General features: G+C 44.1%; 1 long non-coding RNA gene across 1 annotated transcript; it reads left to right on the top strand.

Annotated features, from left to right (window-relative positions):
- The first annotated feature begins 694 nt into the window (after positions 1–694).
- LOC309525512 lies at positions 695–8,546 on the top strand. The gene is made up of 3 exons (XR_014216367.1): positions 695–1,126; positions 8,144–8,228; positions 8,412–8,546. It is a non-coding gene; the product is annotated as an uncharacterized lncRNA (long non-coding RNA).
- The last annotated feature ends 2,926 nt before the right edge of the window (positions 8,547–11,472 follow it).

The raw sequence follows: 11,472 nt of genomic DNA on the forward strand, positions 1-11,472 counted from the left end.
TCCTAATTAGAAAGGCACAAAAACATTAAATAAGCCCCATAGGAAGACAGCGATGGGAAGCTAGATATCTATTACCATACCACACGTCAATCAGCATTTTAAACAATTAATGGCTATCTAATTATCTTGCTATAACGAGCTTGTTATACACCATTTAAACTGCAAGGCATTTGAATGCATTAATAAGAACGTAATTACACAGTTATTGGTGACATAATTTTCACTTCATTAACTAGCAACTTATATACTTATTAAACTCAATAAGAACTCCTTTAACATCCCATTGATCATGAATCAGGATACAATGGTTGGTTTGTTAATTCCAAATGAGATGACTGTAATTATTGGAAGCACTTCGGGGGAGGAGGGTTTCTGGTCTTGGGGTAGGGGGGTGGGAGAGCAATCAAATATCCAAAGAAAGCCAATGGCAATGAGAGTTTAGAAGTGGTTAGGCTAGTTGACATGGGAATAGATGCAGCTTCGTTTTTTAAATGAGCCCATTGCTAGTATGGAGTGCTGGATTTATCACTATAGAGATGTCGCTGTGCTATTTAGCCTGAACACATTGAGCGTAAACAAAACAAGTTTCCTTCACCTTCAGGTGTCAGCCCCTGTTTTCTTTAAAGGATTGTCACTTACTTAAGACGTTCACCTCCTCATAGAACATAACATATGTCTTTTCTTTCAGATGGTAACAGCATCATTGGATTCAACAGAGCAGGCAATGCACATTCACAAGATCCCTTACACTGGAGTTTTAATTTGGCTGCCCTATTCTCTCTAGGCATTGGCCGCTCACAAGAAGTTACGCTGCCTCTGCCCCACCCCACACCATATCAAGCCAGATCCATGAACCAGTTACATAGTTCCCACTCCCGATGGTATAGAATACAACAGAGCAGAACTGATTAATGTGATGGGCAGCCTGATCCTGAATATGTTTGTTCACAAGTCTTGCTAAATTCAATGAGATCTACTTCCAAGCAAATGAGCACAGGATTGCATCGTTGATCAATTTTGAACCAAGCACTTTGCCTTAACTGAGCTGCAGACTGAGCTGAAATGAAGTTTGTTACATCTCCAGGCTGTTTTTCTTGTCCTGTTCACACAGATGCCCACTACAGAGGTGAGTACAACCACAAAACATGATTCATAAACAGATTTGAATTAGGCTTTGGCTGGTTAGATCTGATTAGTGTGTTCAGCCAGTAGTGGGCCATAACCTAGAGACGTCGGGGTGAGTCACACTTATAATTTTTAAGTGCTGAGGTCAATGAGTTGGCTGTTCTGAGAACCTGAGTGTATTGAATTACATATGGACCTTATATCCTGTGTACCCTGAAAAAAATGTTTGGAAAAAGACTTGCTAGTGGCCGTAGCAAACAGCAGTTTGGGCATTCATGTGATTGGTTCAAGGCATCCATATCAGCTGAAATAGCAACCTGTATACAAGATTGGACATCAGGAGGGGCGCATATTCTGGTCTGGCACTCAGGTGCTCATCAGCAGGGTGCACCAGAGCTGCTGACTTGCTCCAGAGTGAGCATCTTTTGGTCCAGCGCTCTTTCACCAGAGCATTGGACCAACAAACAGTACATTCTGGGATGAAAACGGAAACCAGGAACGGTTTTTGTGATTCTGGATGTCCTGCTTAAAACAGGACAGTTGGGGGGTAGGACTATAAAGCTTGGGCAATCTTTTTATCAGCTGTTTGAGTTGGGGGTCAATAGGCACCTGATAAGAATTTTCCAGAAGATTCATGGTCAGTTCCCGATCCTCATTTGAGAAGGCCACTTAGCTCAATAGGATAACAATAATGAGTGGATTTCAGCCCACCCATTGTGCTATGATGGCTGTTCCGTCTACACAAGCATTTCAGGTTTCCTTTCTCCTTCCTGCATGCACTGGCCTGGAGCTTCTCTCCCACACTCCAAGCCAATTTCAAGGGGTCCGAGATGGCACAGAGAGGGCAGAGGGGGAAGCCCCACTGCACAAATGGAAGTCTTTGCACAGGGCTTCCACTGATAGGGTTCGTTAGGTGAATCCTGCCCAATATGTTCTTTCCCCCATGAGGCTAAAGTCTTCTAATGTGTTTCTGAGCAAGGCTTTTCTCTCCAGCCATGGCAAGGGTGCCATAAACAAACAGGAAGATTAGATTATAAAAAGGGATGGTATTGAAGATGTCAAAGTCTTCCCTATGAGTTGCCTCTTCTTTATTTCACCATTCTGGAACAGCATAATGAAATCTGGCCTTTCATGTACACACTCAATCCTTTATGAATAGCAAACAAACCACCAAAGCATCTTCTAGCAGTGGAGGAAGGTATTTTATGAAATGGGGATGTATGAGCCATGGAATAAATTAATATCACAGAGAGAGAGTGGGGGATCAATCCCCTAGAAACTACCAAACTCACTTTTCACTTTCTGAACCCCATTTCTGAGTCACTTTTCTCATCTGTAAAGCAGCATTGCTTTGCACCTGTTTTTACCTTCACCCTCCCTTTGTGCAATCTGCTCTCCCTCCCCCCCAAACCACCCCCATGGTAACCCCTGCATCTGGTGAAAGGTGAACTAAATAGTTGCATGGAGTGGGAAAGGGAAATGCTGGTGGGGTTATGTGGGGTAATGGTAAGCAATTGGTGAGCAGAGTGAACAGATGTGCAGCCCCTAGTATATATAATAAAAATGTAAGGATGTCATCACGTAATCCCCACTGGAGGATTTGTAGTGCTGCTTCCCAAGCCTGGATTTGCATGAATTTAGGGTGGGGTGGCAGAGCAAAACTGAAGGTAGGTTGCACAACAGCCGTGGCCGTGGCATGGCAGCAAGAAAGGATGGAGACTAAGGGTGGGAAAGTGGTGGTTTGAAACAACAGCAGAGCTTTGAGTATAACAGGGATGGAGAAATACCGAGAAGGGGGGAAGTGGCCATTTGAAACAATGGCAGGTATCTGAATAAAGCAGGGATGGAGCAATGCTGAGAAGGAAAAAAATGGTGAGTTTAAGCATTTGCAGAAGCTTGAGTAGAGCAAGCAGGGGGTGACCTGGAGGGAGGAAGTGGCAGTTTAACACAGGGTTTGAGTACAGCAAGAAGGGAGAAAGCCTCTGTTGTGTTAGTCTTTGGTAGTAGCTTCTGTGCAGTACACATCTCAGCTATTTCTCCTCACTAAAACTGGAGTTTCATTTTGTTTTTAAACAATCCTTTATTGTTCCTCCATCCCTATTTTACTCAAATACCTGTTGCTGTTCAAAACCTGAGGAGATTTCACCCCTCCCATATCCAAGAATCTGCTGATGTTCTCTGCTGATTCTCCAGAGAGGAGGGGGAGGTTTTTGCTCTCTACTTATTTCGCTCCAGCCTCACATCAAAGAGAGAGAGAGAGACTGAGTGTTAGAGAGAGATCGTGTGTATAGATAAGGTTGCTGCTAAGAGCAGCTGCAGACACTCAGTGCAGTTCAGCATTTTTGTTTAGACCTCATTTAGCTCTGTATATAGTTGTGTATTGGGACGCGGGTGGCGCTGTGGGTGCCTAGGACTTGCTGATCGTAAGGTCAGCGGTTCGAATCCCTGCGGCGGGGTGAGCTCCCGTCGTTTGGTCCCAGCTCCTGCCCACCTAGCAGTTCAAAAGCACCCCTAAGTGCAAGTAGATAAATAGGTACCGCTTTATAGCGGGAAGGTAAACGGCGTTTCCGTGTGCTGTGCTGGTGCTGGCTCGCTAGCTGCAGCTTCGTCACGCTGGCCATGTGACCCGGAAGTGTCTTCAGACAGTGCTGGCTCCCGGCCTCTTAAGCGAGATGAGAGCGCAACCCTAGAGTCGGACACGACTGGCCCGTATGGGCAGGGGTACCTTTACCTTTTTATAGTTGTGTATTATAGTTGTAGTTAGAATAAAGAAGATATTCTACAGAGCTGCTCTCCAAGTCATTTATACTCTGCTGTACTCTGCTGTGCGATGACTGTCTTCTTGTGGAAGTGAATCCGGTGCTCACAACTCTAAGCTGTGAGTCCACAGCACTTTGACCTGTTCCTGTGCAGAAGGTGGTCTCTGGAAGTGCTACCCAGCTCGCCTAGCCCAGTCGGGGCTGAAGTGGATGAGTCCAGTTCATGGCACTGGCTCAAGGGCAATGCTGACAAAACCATCATTTCCCTCTCAATGGTTCTCTACCTCCACTTTACTCAACTTCTGCTAAGTTTTAAACTTTTGTTTAAAACAGCCACTTCCCAACTTTCAGTGTTTCCCCCTTCTTACTGTACTCAGAGGTCCCCTTCTTCCATTCCTCAGTTGCCTCATGTGAGAGAGATGAAGGATGCAGAGCCCATTGTATGAAGCTTTACTCGAACCTCTGCTGTTGTTTAAAACTGCCATTTTTCTTTTAGCTCTCTCAGTTCCTGCTTTATTAAACCATCCTTTCCCCCCTCTTACTTTACCCTACCCTGCAAGTCCAGGAGTGCAATGAGGCAGTGCAAATCCTAAATGGGGTCTGCACTCTGACTTCATGCAAATCCAGGATGTGATGCAGCAATACAAATTCTCCAATAGGGGCTGTGTAATGACAGCCTTACATTTTTATCTACATATGGGGGGGGGGGAGAGGGAGAGAGAGAGAGAGAGAGAGAGAGAGAGAGTCATGTAAATCTCTTCCTTCCCCACTTTCCTCCTTCACAACTTTTAGTAAAATTATTCAGTTCATACCATACCTACAGAAATTAAGCGGAGGAAAATGACTGATTACTAGGTACTGAATTAGGCTCTCTGTTCAGTTATAATATTCAACTGACTCAGCCATCCTACTCAATGACTTAATGAGCATTTGGTGGCTACAACACCTATTCATTATCCTTGATAAATGCCTTCCTGAAATGAACACGGTACTGTACGTCCCACAAAAAGTTCCTTGTTGATTATGCTTGTGTTCTTTGAATGTCACAGGAAGGCTTTATGTAATATTCTCTGGCAAGTTCCCATTAGATTCCAAAGTACTGATGATATACTAAGCTCTTCATTTTTTTAAAAAATGGTTTTTTTGTTTTATTGTCTTCCAAGCTCTGCCACTAATCATTATTTAGCAAAGCAAAACAGAGCAAACCGAGTTTCTTTAGTCTAAACACGTAGACACACACAACTGATGGCAGCCAATGGGTTCTCAGCTATCTTCTGTTGTTCTGGCAGGACTTGGTCTTAACTCAGTTATTATTTCATATCTATATGAAACCATTACAGTCGTACCTCGGAAGTCGAATGCCTTGCAAGTCAAAAGTTTTGGCTCCCGAATGCCGCAAACCAGTGTTCCAGTTTGCGAACGTTCTTTGGAACCCGAACTTCTGATGTGGGTTCTGTGGCTTCCGATTGGCTGCAGGAGCTTACTGCAGCCGATCAGAAGCTGTGCCTTGGTTTCTGAATGTTTTGGAAGTCAAATGGACTTCCAGAACAGATTCTGTTTGACTTCCGAAGTACGACTGTAGAAAAAATCATCTGGGAATTGGAAATATGTCATGTATATGCTGATTATACCCAGACCTAGATTTTGCACTAATCTAGGTTCAACTGTCACTGTTTTGAGTACTGTCTGGGGGGCACAGTCATAAATGAGGAGGAATGAATGAAAGCTGAATGATTCAGAGAGGAAAGAAAGGATAAGTTTGGGGTCCCTAGAATCTTGAAGAGACAGATATTATTTCCTCCCCTTAAATATCAGGTTTCCAGTCTTACAGTATATTTTACTGGTGCATTTTAGAACACTTTGATCAGTTTTAAAGTTCCTCTTTTGCACTCTCCACATGCTCTTCTTAAAAGGAAACTTTTGGGGCAGTTCCACTCCCACCTTTCCTGGGGGCTGCTAAAGACATGTGCACCATGAGGGAAGGCAGAAGAGAGGGAGCCCAGGTCAGCGGCCACACATACCATCAGCTCCTCACAGAACCATCTAAGATCTGTGGGAACTGCTGGGGCTGTTCCACCTTCCCTGTGGGCTGTGGGCAAAAGTGCTTTCAAACAGGCCCATGCTGTGCCTTGAAGCCCCTGAAATTGGAGCTTCAAAGCACAGCATCACCTGACATCATAATGACATCATGTGATTGGCAACCACCTGTTAAATTTGCCCCGCTAGAGGTGGGAAGACATTTGATCTGCTTCACAAGCCAGAATAGGTTCCCTACCTCTGACCTAGAGAAACACAGAGCAATATGAAAGCATACAACTATTTTGTTTTCTAAAAGGACAGGAAAACTGTGGCATAGTTCTCTGTTGCTGGGGGAGAGGGAGACCTGGTTCAGTTCAAGGAGACTTATTGACATTGTGATTCAACTCTTCAATTCACTTTATTTGACCCCACACAGAGAGCTGATGCACAACTGTTGCACATCTCAAGCTATCACAACCACCATCTTTGACATAAAAGTCCTGATTCCTAATCCAGCACATGTGCCAAGTAGTTGGGGTTGCTTTCCAGCGAGGGAAATACAGCCACATATTTCCTGTCTCCACACCTGTTCCTGGAACTCAAGGCAGGCTAAGTCCTATAGCCACTTAAGGCTTTCCTGCTATCTTGCTAATTATCTAGACTCCCCAGCATCAGCAGACCTTGACAACCATCTCAGCCACCACAATCCATCATTCTTGCCTGCACTGTTGAACAAAGCAGGAGGGGGGCAGATACACAAGCACTCATCTTCCCTGGTTCTGTGGAGATCTAGGCACTTGGCAGATCTGATCTGATGCTTTCAAGAATTGTTTTCTGGTGGCTACTGCTAGAGTTCTCCTTTGCCCCTTTCCCTTCTCTTTCATGGAGAGAACAGTGTGCTGCCTTCTGTCTGGTATTCAGAAAGCTGCCACGCATGCCTGCAGAGCTTGCTTGTGCTCCTTGGATGCGGGGGAAAGGATATAAAATTTCCCTGTGAAGGTGTGTATTAATAAACAGCAGTGACTAGGATAATGATGCGTCTGTTGCAATGAAGTTTCTGACAGCAAAATCATGACCTGCTTGACTGCTCCCTGCAGGTATCAAAGTCACTAATTACCTATCACGCACCCAGGATCAGCATTCATTAGAGGAACTGACACTACATTATTCAGTCCTAGGGAGTCTCTCTCTCTTTCAAGTCTTTGTGGCTTCTTCTTTCCATGGGAATTTGCGTCGCATCAGCAGCGACACGTTTAGCTGGAGCCTGTAGCTATTGGGCTGCAGGGTGCAGAATGCCGGCTTTCACCATCAAGCCATAAAGGAAGCCAAAGCAAACAGTAATGAAACAAGCCTGCACAGAGAGCTTTCCCCGAATTAGACGGTGTGAGATCATTGCTTCATTATTTTTTTAAAATGGATACGTTGCCTGTTTCTCCAATGATGCTCCAAAGCCAGCTAGAGCAAGCATGGGTTAGTAAGATTTCACAGAATTGTAGAGTTGGAAGGGACCCCGAGTGTCATCTAGTCCAACCCCTTTCAATGCAGGAATATTTTGTCAAACATGGGGCTCAAACCCATGACCTTGAGATTCAGTGTCTGTTGCTTTACTGACTGAGCTATTAGTCAACTAAGTTTTATTCATAGTAGACCTATTGGCATTAATAGGCCCAGCTTAGGGCTTATCCATACTTCCACTTGTCCAGTTGCTTTCCCCCAGGGAGAATGACTTTTTAGCGCTCAGACGGAGAAAAGGGCAATTCAAGTTTTCCATTTGTTCCGCTCTGTTGTTAAAGAGAGCATTTTCCCTTGGGAAGGAGCAGGGCAAGGAGGAAAACGCTTGGGCTTGTGCTTTCTGGGCGTGGAACAAGTGGAAATGTGGACAGGCCTTAGTCGTGTTCCTTAATTTCATTTTCAATTTTGAGTTAAACTTACTTGCCCATCCCCAAGAAGATTACTTTGCTGATTAATGACAGAACCATAGAATTGTGGAGCTGGAAGAGAGCACAAGGGGCATCTAGTCCAGCCCCTGCAATGGAGGAATCGTTTGCCCAGCATGAGGCTCGAATTCATTACCCTGAAATCCAGAGTCTCGTGCTCTAGTGGCTGAGCTATCTATTTTGCAGACAGAATGACAGCTTCAGACAGCATTCTGGACAAAATGAAAGCTTCAGCTCTTTTAGTCCATTATTTTAGAGCCTCTGAAAGAACCACCTGGCTCAAGTAACTCATCTGTCTTTCAGCAAGTTCTTTGGTTAAGCTCCAGTTTGACACTGTGGATTCTCTGCATGAATTTGCTGTGTGCGTGGAAGGTGAAGGTCAAGAAAGGTAAGTAGGTTTCAGATTATAAATGAACTGAACAATTTATCCACTTACAAACTTATGGATACACAATGGGAGCATATGTGAGCAGCATCGATATGTCCCTGCTAGCCTCGCTCCCCATTTTCCATCTGTGTTGTCTGCTACATTATCTTTGTGATTTCATTTTCTTTGGCTTTTGCATTCCAGGAATAAGCTTTCTAAAGGGAGCAACTCCCAGTACAGGAATCTGTGAAGTCAAAATGAAGCACCAAATTTCTCATTCTGTGTACGAGGAGATGCCTGTAAAACTTGTACATACATTCATCTCAGTGTAAAGTCCTGGAAAGCTATATAATTAAACCATGGGATTGCTCTCTTTCTCTGTCTTTTTCTCATGCATGATTTTTGAAAACAAGGTTATTTTCCTTATGAATGAAACTGCAGCAGAACACATTATTTAAAATCCGGTAGCTCCACTAGAGATCAGATGTAGAACTCTCTAGTGAGCAAAGCCTAGCCTGCAGGCTACCACTTGACAAACACTAATTGCTGTTTAACAAAGGCCTGTATTGGTATCTCATGGCACCTCCATATACTGCTGTGATTGCTTAGCCTTCTGCTCCCTGACGATACCTGGGTTAAATTCTGTGGCCTCTTCCCCAACTATTGTTGCAAGCAACTAGCTCAATGTAACATCCAGTGCCCCCAAAGTCAACATGCAAAAGTCAACATGCAAAGTCAAAAGATTCAATTCAGTTGTGCTCTAATGGACATCAGAATTGCATGGGGCTTCTATCCAGATTGAAATCAGCTCGGCAATGAATGTGGAAAGCTGCTTACATGCGTGCAGATCTCCCTTGGTGGATCAGGGAAAGTGGAAATTGGCCACATTTGTGCCCATCCTCATAACACAAACACATATGACTCCAATAAATCATGAGAGTGGCACTACAAAGTCCTCTTTTTAAAAAATAAAAAAGTTTTTATTAAAGATTTTCTTGGGTTACAAATGTACAAACATTGCATCTATTTTCAGATCATAAAGTCCTTTCTACAGATCAGTAGACACGGGTGGTGCAGTGGGTTAAACCACAGAGCCTAGGACTTGACGATCAGAAGGTCAGCAGTTCGAATCCCCACAATGGGGTGAGCTCCTGTTGCTCGGTCCCTGCTCCTGCCAACCTAGCAGTTCGAAAGCATGTCAAAGTGCAAGTAGATAAATAGGTACCGCTCCGGCGGGAAGGTAAACAGCGTTTCTGTGCGCTGCTCTGGTTTGCCAGAAGCGGCTTAGTCATGCTGGCCACATGACCTGGAAGCTGTACGCCGGCTCCCTTGGCCAATAAAGCGAGATGAGCGCCGCAACCCCAGAGTCGGTCACAACTGGACCTAATGGTCAGGGGTCCCTTTACCTTACAGATCAGTTATATTCAATGTGAGACATTAATGTATACAGTATAAGGTTGGGGAAGATGAGAGGTGGGGAGAGAGGGGGAGGAGAGGATAGTAAATTGTGATTCTTTTACCCGGTGTATGTGTGAGGTTTCTGTGCCAGCGTCACATGGGAAGGTTCTCTTTCTGTTCATTTATTAGTTTTCATTGGCAGTGAGAGAGGTTGGGGGGCCCAGGACATTAGAGTGTAAGACTTGCAGGCCTCCTTTTCCATTTGAGCCGAAGTCAGTTCATTTCTCTCCAAAGTGCCTGACAGTCATTGCCCTTTTTCATGTGTCACTGAATCCATTCCCCCTCCCCTTTCCTAAAATAATAATGAGATGCTTCTGGCATTGGACTGGAGACACAAAGCAGAGTCATCTATTTAAGTGGTTGTTTTGAAGCCAGCATCAATAGAAATCTTCCGCTCCCAACATGTTTTTCAATACGGTTGAACAAGTTTCTGATTTAGCACACACACAAAGACACACACACACATACACACACACACAGTGCCAGAGGTTAGAGAGACTGAGTGCTCATGCAGAGAAGTGTCCACCCACAGGTCATAGTTCTCCCTTTTCCATAATCATTTTTCGATGTGACTTCATTTATGATCGTCTGATTAAGAACAAGGGCAGCTTCAGAAAGAGGACGATCACTTCTCTCTTCACCTTTTCCTTCCTGACCTCTATTTTCATTCCAAAAAGGAACTGGCACAGCATTGTTGAGAATGGTGCTTGGCAACTAAAATTCATAACCGTGCTGGATTTCAAAAATCTGCTAATGGGTTTTAAAAAGGAAGACTCTGAGATTCTTTAGTTGCTGTATAGTTCATTTGTGTGAAGGTGGATGGGGGTGGGTTGGAGCTTATATCCACTTTTCTTTCAAGAAGGAACATCAGAATGACTCACAAAGTTCTAAGTAGGCACAATTACACCAGGGCTGCTGGCCAGTTCAAAAAAATTATAATGAATTAAATAAATACATTGCAAACAGTTAACCAGTTAGTTAATTGGTTCCAGGAGGGGGGCACATTTTTAAAAGGAAAGGGCAATTTTTGAGCAGTTTTGCTGCAACTTAAATGGACGCCACCACGGCACCACCCCTTTTCTAGTTCTGGGAGAGATAGTCATTTTGGTCCCCATTCCTCCTCTGACAGAAAAAACAACCAGTCCTCTGCATCTGTGATGACTCAAAAGTGTGGTATCTCCCCCATACACATAAGCTTCCTCTATGCCCCCCCCCCAAAAAAAAAAACCAGGACAGGCTAAGTGGCTATGCAACTGGCACCTAATTGGGAGCACTGCAAGAGCAATCTGCCAATTATTAGATTTGTTTGTTTGTTTGTTTGTTTGTTTGTTTGTTTATTATGACATATAAACCACTTATACCAAAACATTTCAAAAGAGTGTCTACAGAATCAAGCCACGGATCTGAGCCATCTAGAACTGGTGAGAATGCAGGCAGCTTTGTTGCAGAACTCACCCAAAAGCAGGCAGATAAGTGACTCACACATGCACTTCCCAAAATTGTGGAGATACCATATAAAGCTTGAAGGGAACGGAGGGGGAACTGGCACATTTCTGCAGCAGGGAAATTGAGCCAGGATCTTGAGCTCACATGGGAACCCACAATATCTCACTTCCTTGTCCACTTTTCGTCACTTTTGTGATATGGAAAATAATCCTAGATATCATCTAGATAGAAGCAATTGCACTTAGCCAGAGTGATGACGTGTGTGTGTGTGTGTGTGTGTGTGTGTGTGTGTGTGTGTGTGTGTTATACAGATAGTTGCAAATATATGGCAATCAAGGTTCTCCCAAGTACTCCAATCCTG

This window comes from Podarcis vaucheri (genome assembly GCF_965113315.1).
Source record: "Podarcis vaucheri genome assembly, chromosome: 2".
In the NCBI taxonomy this organism is placed as follows: Eukaryota; Metazoa; Chordata; class Lepidosauria; order Squamata; family Lacertidae; genus Podarcis; species Podarcis vaucheri.